At 43.7% G+C, this 13,556-nt stretch overlaps 1 pseudogene; it reads right to left on the reverse strand.

Annotated features, from left to right (window-relative positions):
* Positions 1-418: 418 nt before the first annotated feature.
* LOC110136141 (protein O-linked-mannose beta-1,2-N-acetylglucosaminyltransferase 1 pseudogene) lies at positions 419-2,010 on the reverse strand (annotated as a pseudogene).
* Positions 2,011-13,556: the final 11,546 nt, after the last annotated feature.

The following is a 13,556-nucleotide window of genomic DNA, read 5'->3' on the forward strand; positions in this document are numbered from 1 at the left end:
TGCTCTGGGCACAGCACTTTCCTGAGTAAGAGCTTGCCCTACCCTCAGGGTAGCACCCCAGTCAAAAAAAAAAAAAAAGTCAAGGCCCTCCAGGCTTCACCCTCTTTCCAAGGCCCTCAGGAGATAGGTTAGATTCTGAGCCCGGCCTGGGAGGAGGGAGTATACAAAGGGCAGGCAGGATCAAGTACCCAGGGATCCCAGTGATTCCCAGGCACTCTCCTGCCCTTTCCTGACAAGGGAGCAAATAAATAGACCTCCAACTCAGGAACAGGGGTGTTGGAGCAGGGGCACCCTCTCCAGGGGTACCCTCCCCTAAGAGTTAGTAATTAAGTCTCATGTTAAAAACAAACCACCCCCAGCCCCTGCCAGTATCTACAAAATCCAGTGTCTACAAAATCCTAAAGGATTGGGTGAAGGACTAGCCTGCCTGGGGGTATACAGCTCCCAGCCCTGCAGGCTCCTGGAGGAGCTCTCTTGTCTGTTCTGCAGCTCCTGGGGCTCCCTCCTCTTTGGGGATGGCTCCAAGAAGACTGATGGAGGCTTCTTCATTGAATAGGGAGAGGCTGGGACACCCACCACCAGAAAGTGGTTCTTTTTCTGAAACAATCTCCACAGGCCCCGGTGGTTGCCACGCACATCCAGGTCCCAGACAAGGGAGGCATTTGACAAGCTGTTTCCAGGTGATGAAGTCATCATCTTTCTCAATTCAGATAAAGTCTTCATAGGTGTGGCCCTCTGTGCCTGGCAGGGAAAGAGTCTTCACAAGGGTTCTTGCTGTGGTCAAGAACCTCAGCTTCATTAAGCAGCCTGTGAACTTCCACTTCATAAGTGTGCTTCTTCAGACTGTCCATGTTCCTGAGCTACAACTGTGTTGAATTTGTGATTCTGGAAGTAATCCTCATGGAAGCAACCATTCATGTTGAGGCCAATGATGCCCAAGTGGTAGGATCAGGACATGTAAGGGATGTTGCACTCTGTACCTTGGCATTGCTCCAGCATCAGCATCCACACATCCCAAGCCCAGAGCTTTTCCAGTGTGGACCACTGGGACTCAAGCTTCTCCTTGTTCAAGGACTTCTGAGCACCCAGCCCAGCCCAGGCATAGTCTCCACATGGTACAGCAGTGCTGGGTCTTCAGCTGTGTGCTCATAGCCCTGGTCATTTCAGGGAGAGATCCACTACAAGCTGTCGTCCTCCTCTAGCAGTTGGATGGTTTGCCTCAGGAAACTGAAAATATCCACAGCAGTGTCCAGGTCCTCCTTCTAGAACCACAGCAAACCTGGCTTCCAGAAACGGGTTGAAAGTGGCAGCGAGGCTGGCCTTGTTGTGCTGAGACACGGGTATTCTTGACATCGATGGAAGAGTGCTGGATGCCCCTTGGACCAAACAGCAGCCACCACAGCAGTCGTTTCCTCATAGTAGCCGTCAATGAAAACTGTTATCGTCTGGAAAGACAACCCCTGGGCTGAGGGCAGAGAGCACAGCGTACTGTACCGGTAACTGGGCCGGTTCCCCGCAGTGACAGCCACAGGCACATTGGGGGTGGGTCAGGGCTGAACTGGGAAGCTGTGGGGTCCTTGCAGCCGTACATGCTCCCGTCGCCCTTGATTTTGCTGTAGAAGCAGCGGCTGTGACGGTTCAGCTCTGTGTCTGCCCAGTGGCACGTCTTCATCTCTGCCTCTTCAGCTGAGCTTGGTGGCACATCTGTCTTCAGCAGAACTGAACCCCCGCAGGAGGGGAGGGCAGGCGAGTCAGAATGTTTCTCCCCAAGGATAGGACCTCCTTTTCATCCCACGAAGGCCCAGGTGTCTCTCCAGCCCAGGGCAGGGCCAGCCTGGCTGTCGTGCCTCCTCGGCAGAGCCTAGGCCATGTCCTTGAGATGGACGGAGCCCTTGTCCTTGATGATGCAGATGAACCCTTGGCCAGGTGCCACCATGTTGAGGAACAGCACCATGGCCTCGTCTATATGAGGAGCGCGCATGCCTGCTAAGTTGCTTCACTCGTGTCCTACTCTTTGTGACCCCATAGACTGTAGCCCACCAGGCTCCTCTGTCCATGGGATTCTCCAGGTAAGAGAGTGGGTTGCCATGCCTTCCTCCAGGGGAATCTTCCCAACCCAGGGATCGAACTCAGGTCTCCCACATTGCAGGCAGATTCTTCACCATCTGAGCCACCAGGGAAGCCCAGGTCAGTTTCTACTTCCAGGTAAGATACCGCTCCACTTTTTCCACACCCCAAAGGGCTTAATGAGGGGGCTGGGCTTCCAGTCATCCATGCCATATTGGGGGGTGGGGGGACAGGGGTGTGGGGACGGTCACCACTGTCCTGGCCAACCCATGCCTGCAGGAATTGCTCAGGGAGCCCAGGCCCCACTGAGGCCCGCACAGCTCTGCCCAGCACACCGCAGCTTCCACCTACTCCATGCCCCTGGTGGCCCCACCCTGGCCCACACTTGTTTTTAAGAGGTCAAAAAGCAGGACAAGTTTAAATTCTGGGCCTCCAAATCAAATTTTGGAAAGACTTAACAGCATTGAAATTACATTATTGTTAGTCATGCCTATTCTTCTCTTATCGTGGGGGCCCCCAAATACCCCCAAAGGCTGTAGGACTCCAGATCTAACTGTGAAACTGACACAGTTCTGTGCCCTGGCAAGGACTCTGAAGTCACGACCTGGTTTCACGATGAGGAGCAATGACTGTAAGTGATGAATGGTAAGGGATTTATGTTCCGTCTGCAAATCATGATGGGAATCTCATGGTACAAGATATAAAACAACTTGTTCTAAAATATTGCTTTGCCATCTCCACTGCTCATTAACTTAATTTTGTGGGAGTTTCTGGATAGAAGACAAACACTTTTATGAATGAGTCAGAAATGTTATTATACAAGTCTTTGGAAAATGCAATTCTATTGTTATATTTGAAAATAGTCATTGCCTTTCTTTGTTTTCCAGAGATAAATATGTTTTCCAAGGACAGCAAAGGAAAAATGCAAAAAGATACCTCCTGATATTCTCCTTGTGGGAACTTCCCTTCAGCTATTAATACAAAAATGTCAGTGTAATAGGCTAGGTGATGGCCCTGGAGATATCAGGTCAAATACCCAGAACCTGTAAATACTGCTTTATCTGGATAAAGGGTCTTTGCAGATGTGTTTTTTTTTCTTCCAGATTTCTTTTCAGATGGGGAGATAATCCTGGATTATCGGTTGTCCTAAATGCCATCGCATACATTTTTGTAAGAGAGAGGGAGACAGATATTTGACAGAGACATAGCGAAGGTGATGTGAAGATGGAGGCAGAGATTGTAGTGATGTCACCACAAGCAAGGAAGGTCAGCAGCCACCAGGAGTTGGAAGAGACAAGAAACAAATCTTTCCCTAAAACCACGAGCAAGAAGGCCCTGTGACACCTGGATTTTGACCCAGTGACATTGATTTTACACTTCTGGCCTCCAAAACTATGAGAGACTGTTTGTAGTGATATGTGACACAGCCACAGGAAACTGATACAACTAGGGTTTCCGAGGGGCTAAATGGGCTTCCCTGGTGGCTCAGTGGTAAAGAATCCGTCTGCAATGCAGGTGACATGGGTTCAATCTCTGGATCGGGAAGATCCCCTGGAGAAGGCAATGGCAACCCACTCCAGTATTCTTGCATGGAAAATCTCATGGGCAGAGGAGCCTTGCTGGCTGCTGTCCATGGGAGCTCAAAAAAGTCAAACATGACTTAGCAACTAAACAAGAACAACATAGAGCTAAATGTTTATTTTAGTGGATTTTGATTATAATCCTGAGGATCCATTGAACAAATACTGATCAAACACTCACTATGTGTCACTAGATTATAAGCAACTTTGGGCAAAGATTATGTTTAGTTCACTACTATATGCTCAGCATCTGGAACAGTGCTTGGCACATAGCAGATGCTCATAAATATTTTGGAGTGACATTTGCTTGCCACTCTTCTCGGCCCAAGGACACAGCAGTGAACAATGTAGATGACATCTCTGCATTTGGGGTGCTTACATGTTAGTGAGAAGAGACAATAAAATACACAAATAAATATATTACATCATGCCTAGTAATGATCAATGCTCTGTGGGAAAAGCAGAGTAAAAGAGACTGGGAATGTGAAGTGGTGCCTTTTTAGATAGTTAGAAAAGGCTTCTCAGAGGTGACATTTGAACAGAGGCCTGAATGAGGTGAGAGAGCAAGTCCAGTGACAATCTGGGGAAAGTGTTATAGGTATAAGGAAAGGCATGTGCAAAGGTCCTGTGGTGGTTAAACGTTTGGTGTGCTGGAAGAACAGGAGGACCAGCAAGACAGTCAGTGTGGCTTTGGAGTGGAATGTCTTAACAGTGCAACTCCAGGAAATTAGATCAGAGAGGTTGGCACGGCAGGATCTATATCATAAGAGACCTTTTTTTGGTTAGGACTTGAAGTAGGAGGGGATAAAAATCTATATCTAATTCTCTACCAAGAATTTATTTGTTGTTCAGTTGCTAAGTTGTGTCCAACTCTTTCCAACCCCATGGACTGCAGCATGCCAGGCTTCCCCGACCTTCACTATCTCTTGGAGTTTGTTCAAACTCATGTCCATTGAGTTGATGATGTCATCCAACCATCTCATCCTCCATCACCCCCTTCTTCTCTTGCTCTCAATCTTCCCTAGCATCAGGGTCTTTTCCAACGAGTTGGCTCTTTTTATCAGGTGACCAAAGTTTGGAGTTTCAGCTTCAGCATCAGTCCTTCCAATGAATATTCAGGGTTGATTTCCTTTAGGATTGACTGGTTTGATCTCCTTCCAGTCCAAAGGACTCTCAAGAGTATTCTCCAGCACCACAATTCAAAAGCATCAATTCTTTAGCATTCAGCCTTCTTACGGTCCAACTCTCACATCTGTACATGACTACTGGAAAAACCATAGTTTTGACTTTTGTTGGCAAAGTGATGTGTCTGTTTTTTAATACTAGTTTAATGACTAGTTTGTCATAGTTTTTCTTCCAAAGAGCAAACATCTTTTAATATCATGGCTGTAGTCACCATCCACAGTGATTTTGGAATACAAGAAAATAAAATCTGTCACTGTTTCCACTTTTCCCCCATCTATTTGCTATGAAGTGATGAGACCAGATGCCATGATCTTCATTTTTTGAATGTTGAATTTTAAATCAGCCTTTCCACTCTCCTCTTTCAGCCTCATCAAGAGGCTCTTTAGTTCCTTTTCGCTTTCTAACATTAGAGTGGTATCATTTGCATACCTGAGATTGTTGCTACTTCTCCCAGAAATCTTGATTCCAGGTTGGAATTCATCCAGCCTGGCATTTCATATGATGTACTCTGCATGTAAGTTAAATAAGTAGGGTGACAATACACAGCCTTGACGTACTCCTTTCCCAATTTTGAACCAGCCCATCATTCCATGTCAGATTCTGTTGCATCTTGACCCTCATACAGATCTCTCAGGGATAGGTAAAGTGGTCTGGTATTTCCATCTCTTTAAGAATTTTCCTCCACCAAGAATTTATAAGTGATCACAGATTTTCTGACTAACTAGTTAAGAGAAATGTTTTCACGTATCTACCTTTCTCCTCACCCTTTTCTCCTTCCAGGCTCTAAGTTTTAAGTTTGCTGTTTGGCTTTATGGATGGATGGTGAGTTTAGGTTGTCTCTTTTAGTGGGAGCAGAGATTGGATTTACACAGGCTGTTAATAGTATTGTCTTTAAATGAGAGCACTGTTGTTCATCATGACACATTAAAGGTATGTGAAAGATTCTGCTTGGACCCTGCTTGGTGAGAGGAATTAGAAAAGACTTGCTCTGTGTGATAAATTGTTTCCAGAATTCATTTCAAACAGAACATGTGATTACTTGCAAAAGTTAAAATGACTTCCCTCACACAGAAAACACTACAACACACAGGACTTTTCTCTGTAGCCAGGTCATTTATGTGATAGTATTATTTTCATTACTCAATACTCAATCCCCTCCCCTTTCCCAGTGGTTTCTGTCAGAAATGGACATTAGTCATCTAAGTTAGGATGACTTGCATTATTACTGGCCAAAAATATTCTAACAAATAACATTAATGTTGGGAAAATTACTTAACAGTCCAGCATCGAGTGCTCTAATCTGTAAAACAGGAGTGATTCTGTTTGCCCTATCTACTCAATATACTCACTGAAAAAAGTGCTCTTTTTATTTTGCAAAATGGACTATATCCAGAAGATGGTATTATGTCAAAAGAAAGAAAATTAAGTTGAGTAGCTTGGGGCATTTCCTACAAACCATTAGAGTACTGTCAAATCTGCAAATAACAGAAACTATTTTCTTTTTTAAACAACTATTTCAAATACATGCATTTAATGAGTATCACAGAATTAGCACCATTGTCAATTTTTGCCTTTATTCAGTCATTCAACCAATATTTATTGAGCACCCACAATGCACCAGGTACAGTAATTGGCAAAATGGTCACAGGCCCTGCCCTCGGGGAGCTTCAGAGCCCAAACACTTACAGATCCATCTCAGAGGTGACTTCTGAGCAAGGTGAGAACACCAGTCTGGTTATTTTGCTGTTAGAGTTTTTTAGAAACGAGTGCCACTAGTTTGACTACTTATGTTATTCACTGCTACTGCTGCTGCTGCTAAGTCGCTTCAGTCGTGTCCGACTCTGTGCGACCCCATAGACGGCAGCCCACCAGGCTCCGCCGTCCCTGGGATTCTCCAGGCAAGAACACTGGAGTGGGTTGCCATTTCCTTCTCCAATGCATGAAAGTGAAAAGTGAAAGTGAAGTCGCTCAGTCGTGTTCGACTCTTCGCGACCCCACGGACTGCAGCCCACCAGGCTCCTCTGCCCATGGGATTTTCCAGGCAAGAGTACTGGAGTCGGGTGCCATTGCCTTCTCCAATCTTATTCACTAGTCTTGTCAAATTACTTTTGTCAGTGTTTTAAAAAAATTAACTTGTTCTCGAAGAAGAAATATTTGGCACCACTGAGATACCCAAAAGAATACACCCTAAGCTCAGAAATCAATTTCAAACCAGAAGGAGTGTTCTAAGTATGTTCTTATCCATAGTGGCTCAAAATATACTGAGAACTATTCCTCTGAAGGAGCCATCACTTCTTAAATAAATTCATGTTGAGGTTCTATTTTAAAACTCATGTTACTATTTCCAGCCCCTGCTTAAGAATCTGGCATTACTTCACATGGAGCAGGCTTCAGATGTGGCAGTGACTGCAGTTGCTCCCTATTATTCTGTCAGTGTCATTGTGAAATCTTCACATTAAACATCTGGGGAATGGCAACATGAACCGTGTCTTACAATCAGAGGAAAGACTAATGGTCTTGAAATTTTAATAATAGTTCTCAGTTTTTATTTAGAAGCAAATCTCTAGGGGAAGTGTTATGAGTAATTGATTTGAAAAAATTTAAATCATGTGTATTTTTCACATGAAGGCAATTTTGCTTTCCACATCTTTATTTGAAAGAATCAAATCTCACATTTGTCAGATGAAATTGGTGCTTAAATTATCTGAGATGATTTTCACATTCTTTTATGGAAATCAGGTTTTATGAGGTTGTAGAATTACTTTAGAAATGACAGTGGAGTGTTCACTCTTCCAGGAGAGCTTGCTAATTGGAGTTGAAGCATTATTAATAAACATTCTCCTGAAAGCACACAAGCTAACCCAAAGCCCAGACAAAAATTAAGCAAAGTTAGTTCTTGAAATGAAACTCTTGAAACCCCAACTTGAGAAAATAAAGGACCAGGAAAAAAACATATAGAAAAAAGAAAAAAATGACAGAGTATGAAAATGACAGAATACTTATTAAAGGAAGAATTTCTTAACTACATATTTAGTTTTTCAATTACACACATGGCATAGATTACACTATAGTTTTGAAGTATATCTGTTCATTGTGTCTCTTCTCTAACTGCTTGAAAATGTAAAACAGAAAGGAGATTCCCATGTGCCTGTACCTCACATGTGCAGAGCTCCAAACTGAGATGCCTGCTCAGCCACTTCCAGGGAGGGCTGTCCAAAGTGGGGGACACATAGCCATGAAAGAGTCAGCTGCCTCTGACATCACCCTTTGTTGCCAGGTGAAGTGCAGGCCCAATGCTGCTAGACATTCCAGATGTTCAGAAGACCACTGTCTTGGTTTGGGCTTTCCCCAAAGCAGACCCTGGGATGAAGATTTGGGTACAAGTATTTATTTGGAAGGTGATCCCAGGATACTCAGTGAAGGAGAGGGGCAGCTGCCATCTGACAACCACTGAAAGGAGGGAGAGCAAAAATCGCATTGTTTTCAAAGGAAGTATTTTGAGATTTTAGTTATTAACAGTAAACATATTTAAAGCTTCTTAGTAATTGTTTACAGACAATGGAAAACATTTTCTAATTATGAGCTGAACCCAGGATTTAAGGTTGGCTCATTTTTCCTTTTAGGCATAGAATGTGCTACTCAGGAAACTACAGCATTACTGTATCTGGGATGCATGATAAGAATAAGTTCAGGTAGGCTTAGAGGGGAAAGGTAAGTTGTTACTCCTGGAGGAGGAGAAGGGACTACATCATTAAAATGACATGTGAAAGCAAATTTCCTGGCCGTTCAGTGGTTACGACTTGATGCTTTCAATTCCCAGGCCCAGGTTCAATTCCCGGTCAGGGCACTAAGATCCTGCAAGCCACAAGGCACAGCCAAAAAAAAAAAAAAAAAAAGTGAGGTGTGAAAAGCACAACAGGATAGATGGGTGTATGGGGTGGGGTGGGATGGATGATGCCTGATCACAAGGTAATTGCAAATAGATAACATGTTGGCTTCCTTTTAAATAAGAATTTTCAAATGGCTTGATCCTCTAGTTCCTTTTTAAGAACCATGGTAACTCCGTATCTGGCCTAAAAGGTATACAAATCATGAAAAGGCCCCCAGGACTGCAGAGGCAGGTTAAACTTGTTAGTGCGCTGAGTTTGAGGGTTGTTGCCTCTCTTTGGCTCCCTTCTCAGCATTTTCCATGTTAACAGATGCCCCCCTTCCCACCACCAGTAAATGTTTTACTTACCTCTGCCTTTGAGTTGTAAAATAATTCTTGTGTGCTAAGTCACTTCAGTCATGTCTGACTCTTTGCAGCCCTATGAACTGTAGCCTGCTAGGCTCCTCTATCCATGGGATTCTCCAGGAATACTGGAGTGGGTTGCCATGCTGTCCTCCAGGGGATCTTCCTGACCCAGAGATTGAACATGCATCTCTTGCATCTCCTGCACTGGCAGGTGAATTCTTTACCACTAGTGCCAACTGGGAAGCCCACCTCCCTAACCTGTTTCATCCCAAATCTTTCCCACTTCAGCAAGTGGCAAATCCTTCTTCTAGTGGCTCAGTCTAGAAACTTCATCCGTGAACTCATCAATTTCTTTCACATTCCACCTTAAATTCCTTTTAATGTCTGTCACCTTTAAAATGATCCAGAATCTGAATATTTCTCATTATTGCCTCTATTACTACACTGGTCCAAGCCACCATCATCTCTCACTTGGATGGTTGGATCATTGAAACCACCTTTACTGGTCTCCTATGCACCAGCCGGAGTGACCATTTCAAACTCAAGTCCCTTTTAGTTCTCAGCACTCGCAGAACACCCCCATCTCATTTAAAACAAAATGCAAAGGCCTTACTGTGGCGTAGAAGGCTCCTGGGAATCTGGGCCTCACTATTTTCCTAACCTGGAATCTTACAACTCTCTGTCCCTCATTGCTCTGGCCTCACCGGTTTCCTTGTAGTTCTTCAAAACCCCAGGCTCACTCCCACCTCAGGGCCACTGTACTTGCTGTTCCTTTATCTTAGATGCCCTTTGCAGTTATTCACACACCTTATGACCAACCTAGACAGCATATTAAAAAGCAGAGACATTACTTTGCCAACAAAGGTCCGTCTAGTCAAGGCTATGGTTTTTCCAGTAGTCATGTATGGATGTGAGAGTTGGACTATAAATAAAGCTGAGTGCCAAAGAATTGATGCTTTTGAAATGTGGTGTTGGAAAAGACTCTTGAGAGTTCCTTGGACAGCAAGGAGATCCAACCAGTCCATTCTAGAGGGGATCAGTCCTGGGTGTTCATTGGAAGGATTGATGCTGAAGTTGAAACTCCAGTACTTTGGCCACCTCATGCGAAGAGCTGACTCACTTGAAAAGATCCTGATGCTGGAAAAGACTGAAGGCGGGAGGAGAAGGGGACGACAGAGGATTAGATGGTTGGATGGCATCACCGACTCAATGGACATGGGTTTGGGTAAACTCCGGGAGTTGGTGATGGACAAGGAGGCCTGGCATGCTGCAGTCCATTGGGTCGCAAAGAGTTGGACACGACTGAGCGACTGAACTGAACTGATAACAGTGCTTACTTTCTTCATGTTTTTGCTCAAGTGCTGCCTTATTGGAAAAGCCTTCCTTGACTCTAATTAGACAAATTCTCTCCAGTCACTTTTTACCCCCTTACCTTGCTTTATTTTTCTTTATTCATCAGCTGACATAATGTTTTAGTATACATTATTAAAATTTATTTTTCATTGAAGGATAATTGATTTACAGAATTGTGTCGGTTTCTGCCAAACATCAACATGAATCAGCTATCGGTATACATGTCTCCTCCCTCTTGAACCTCCCTCCCCATCCCACCCCTTCCACCCCACCTGCTTATCACCCCCAACTAGAATGTAAATTCCATGAGAGCAGGGATTCCTTTTTGTTGTTGTTTACTGATGTGTTCTCAGTACCTAGATTAAGCTCTTACTGACTGAATAAATGAGTATGTATTATGGAGCATTTTGATTATCTTATATAGTTTATTTATAGGCTAGCTCTCTGGTTAAAATAAAAGAGTCAGAAGCCTTCAGTAAAACACGGCCTGCTTTAAAAGCAGCAGCTCAAAGGCTTCCCTGCTGGTCCAGTGGTTAAGAATCCTCCATGCAAAACAGGGGACACCAGTTCGATCCCTGGTCTGGGAAGATCCCACATGCCACAGAGCCAACTATGCCTGTGTGCCACAACTAATAAAACCTGAGCGCCTAGAGCCTGTGCTCTGTAACAAGAGAAGCCACTGCAATGAGAAGCCCATGACCCACAACGAAGAGTAGCCCCCACTTACAACTAGAGAAAGCCCGCGTGCAACAATGAAGACCCGCCACAGCAAAAAAGGAAAAAGAAACTAAACTAAAATTAAATAGATTAATTTTTAAAAAATGCTTAAATTCCATACTTCAAGAACAAGTTGGTAGTGAAAACCCTTGTGTTATGCTCAAAGATTAGTGTAACAATTTTAGAAAAAAAAGTTATTCTTAGTCATACTATTGAAATTGTTTATTGAAACATATTGTGCTTTATATGTTTATTGAAATATGTTTATTCAATGTTTATTGAAACATATTTTAGATTTATTCATTAATCAGTCACTCAAAAACACAGACTGAGCCCTTCCTGTATGAAGGGTGATGGGCCAGTCCTGGGGATTGAAAGTTGAAAGAAAAGTTTGGCCCTCAAGGATTGACCATCACTATCAATTACAACAGAACAAGGGGAGGTTCTGAGTTGGCAGGTGTGTATGATGCTTGAGAGTCAGAGTCAAGGTAATGTCAAAGGCACCAGAAAGACCCCTGGAAAAAGTGACAGGAGTAAAGATGCACAGACCCCTGGGGAGTCAGGCAGGGGAAGAAAGCAGAGTCCAGATGGGGTAAGCAGAATGCAGCCAGAGACACAAGGGGGGCAAGGTTTGTAGAGGCTGGGAAGTGGCTCAGAATGGCTGGAGGGTCACCTGCCAGTGAGAAAATGACTGCTTTAAAAATGTGTTGGGATGTGGACTACTGAACTGAAACTGTTGGTTTTAAGTCTAAACCATTTCTGTTACAGGAGATGTAATGAGGTAGCACAACTCTTTGGGAAACTTTCTGGTTTCTTTCGGAGATGTAATTGAATTGTGGCACCCAGTGTTTGAGATTCAGAGGTTTGTTCATTGGTTTTTCAACTGGAAAGCACCTAAGGTTCATCCAGAATTTATCTCCATTTTCTCTGAGATCCTAGGTTCCTGATAGTTTGCACTTTGAACTCTTTGGCCACTTATTATCAGTTCTGTTAGATTTCAACTGCTTTGTACAGAATGTCTTGATCAATGCATTCACTTCCATGTCTTGTCTTCTCTCCTTCCTCCCTCTCTTCTCATTTATCATCTCTGTCGCTCATCTTTGTAAGACTTTGATTCTCCTAGTTAGTTGTGATGTCAGTTCCAAATAGTAATTAAACCATTGTCTATTTTAAGGAAAACTTTGAGTAACTGAAATGCTTACTGTAACATGAATTGAAATGCATGCAATAGTAGATATTTTAAAGGATATGATTAGAATTAGAATGTAACAGTAAAGCAATTTTTTAAAATGCCTTCTCTATACAAAATATATTATGTAATGTTCAGCTGTTACCTCCTGTTGTCACGCTCTGCAGTAAGATCTTCTTATCTTCAAGTGTCTGAGCAGATTAATTTCCTCACCTTTGCACATGCTCACCTTTCAGAGGGCGGGTGCAGCACACACTAGGCTTCTGACCCTTTGTGTGTGCCCTCCTGGGGCAGAACCATGGGCCACCAGGACATTCGTCATAACTTGTCCCCTCCTTGAAGCTGATTCAATTGGCAGGTTCCTTTCAGCTCTCCAGGGGTGATGTGAAGCATCCTGGCATGGTTTTTTAAAGTTTTCCACAGGGCCTTGCAATTATATATCACTGGATGTGGGGGCAGTTGTGGACCGGGGAGTTCTGGTTGACACTGCCTCCACCCAACTCACTGCAAAGTGCATTCATCAGCAAGTCTAATGATATGTGTTGTGTGTATTCCTTGACTTTGAACAACTGGCTCTTTATTTTCTGCCCTACTTGCCTTGGTCACCCCATCTCTACAATCACTCTTGGACCAAGTCACACTGACTGACCTCAGCAAGAGGAAGCAGGGGCCCAGAGCAGTATTTCTGAAGTGGGATGAACACAGAGGAGCAGGGGGGAGCAAGATGCCCCATCTGGTGTGGAAAGAAGCAACTACTAGAACATTTCTGCTCATTTTGTTTGAAAAAAGAAATAGTTTTACCAAATTGACTGTGTTGATTGTCCCTGGCTATTCACATGGTCTGGTCCTCACACAGCCAAGTGCTAGTCCAGGACACAGCCTCTACTTTTGTTCCCGTGACTATTGTGGTTATGCAACTCAGGCAGTGTGTGCCCTGGCAGGTAGCTTCATAGATTGTATCAGCAGCTTTCCAAAACCAATCCTCACAAAACAGACAAGCGGCTTTAAAAGAAAATCCTGCAAAGACACCTCTGACTGAGGCTAATACTCTCAACACAAGCACAAGGGACAGGAAAATATCAGAGCGCTTCTCCTGTAACCTGGTATGAGCTCTTAATCAGCTACATAAGGAGGCAAAAACAATGACAGTCTAATCAGTCTTGTTTGGATTAAGTAAAAAAATTCAAAGTTATAGCAGATAATTGAAATAAGCATTTATGTCCACTGTGAT

This window comes from Odocoileus virginianus, chromosome 2, assembly GCF_023699985.2.
Source record: "Odocoileus virginianus isolate 20LAN1187 ecotype Illinois chromosome 2, Ovbor_1.2, whole genome shotgun sequence".
Classification (NCBI taxonomy): Eukaryota; Metazoa; Chordata; class Mammalia; order Artiodactyla; family Cervidae; genus Odocoileus; species Odocoileus virginianus.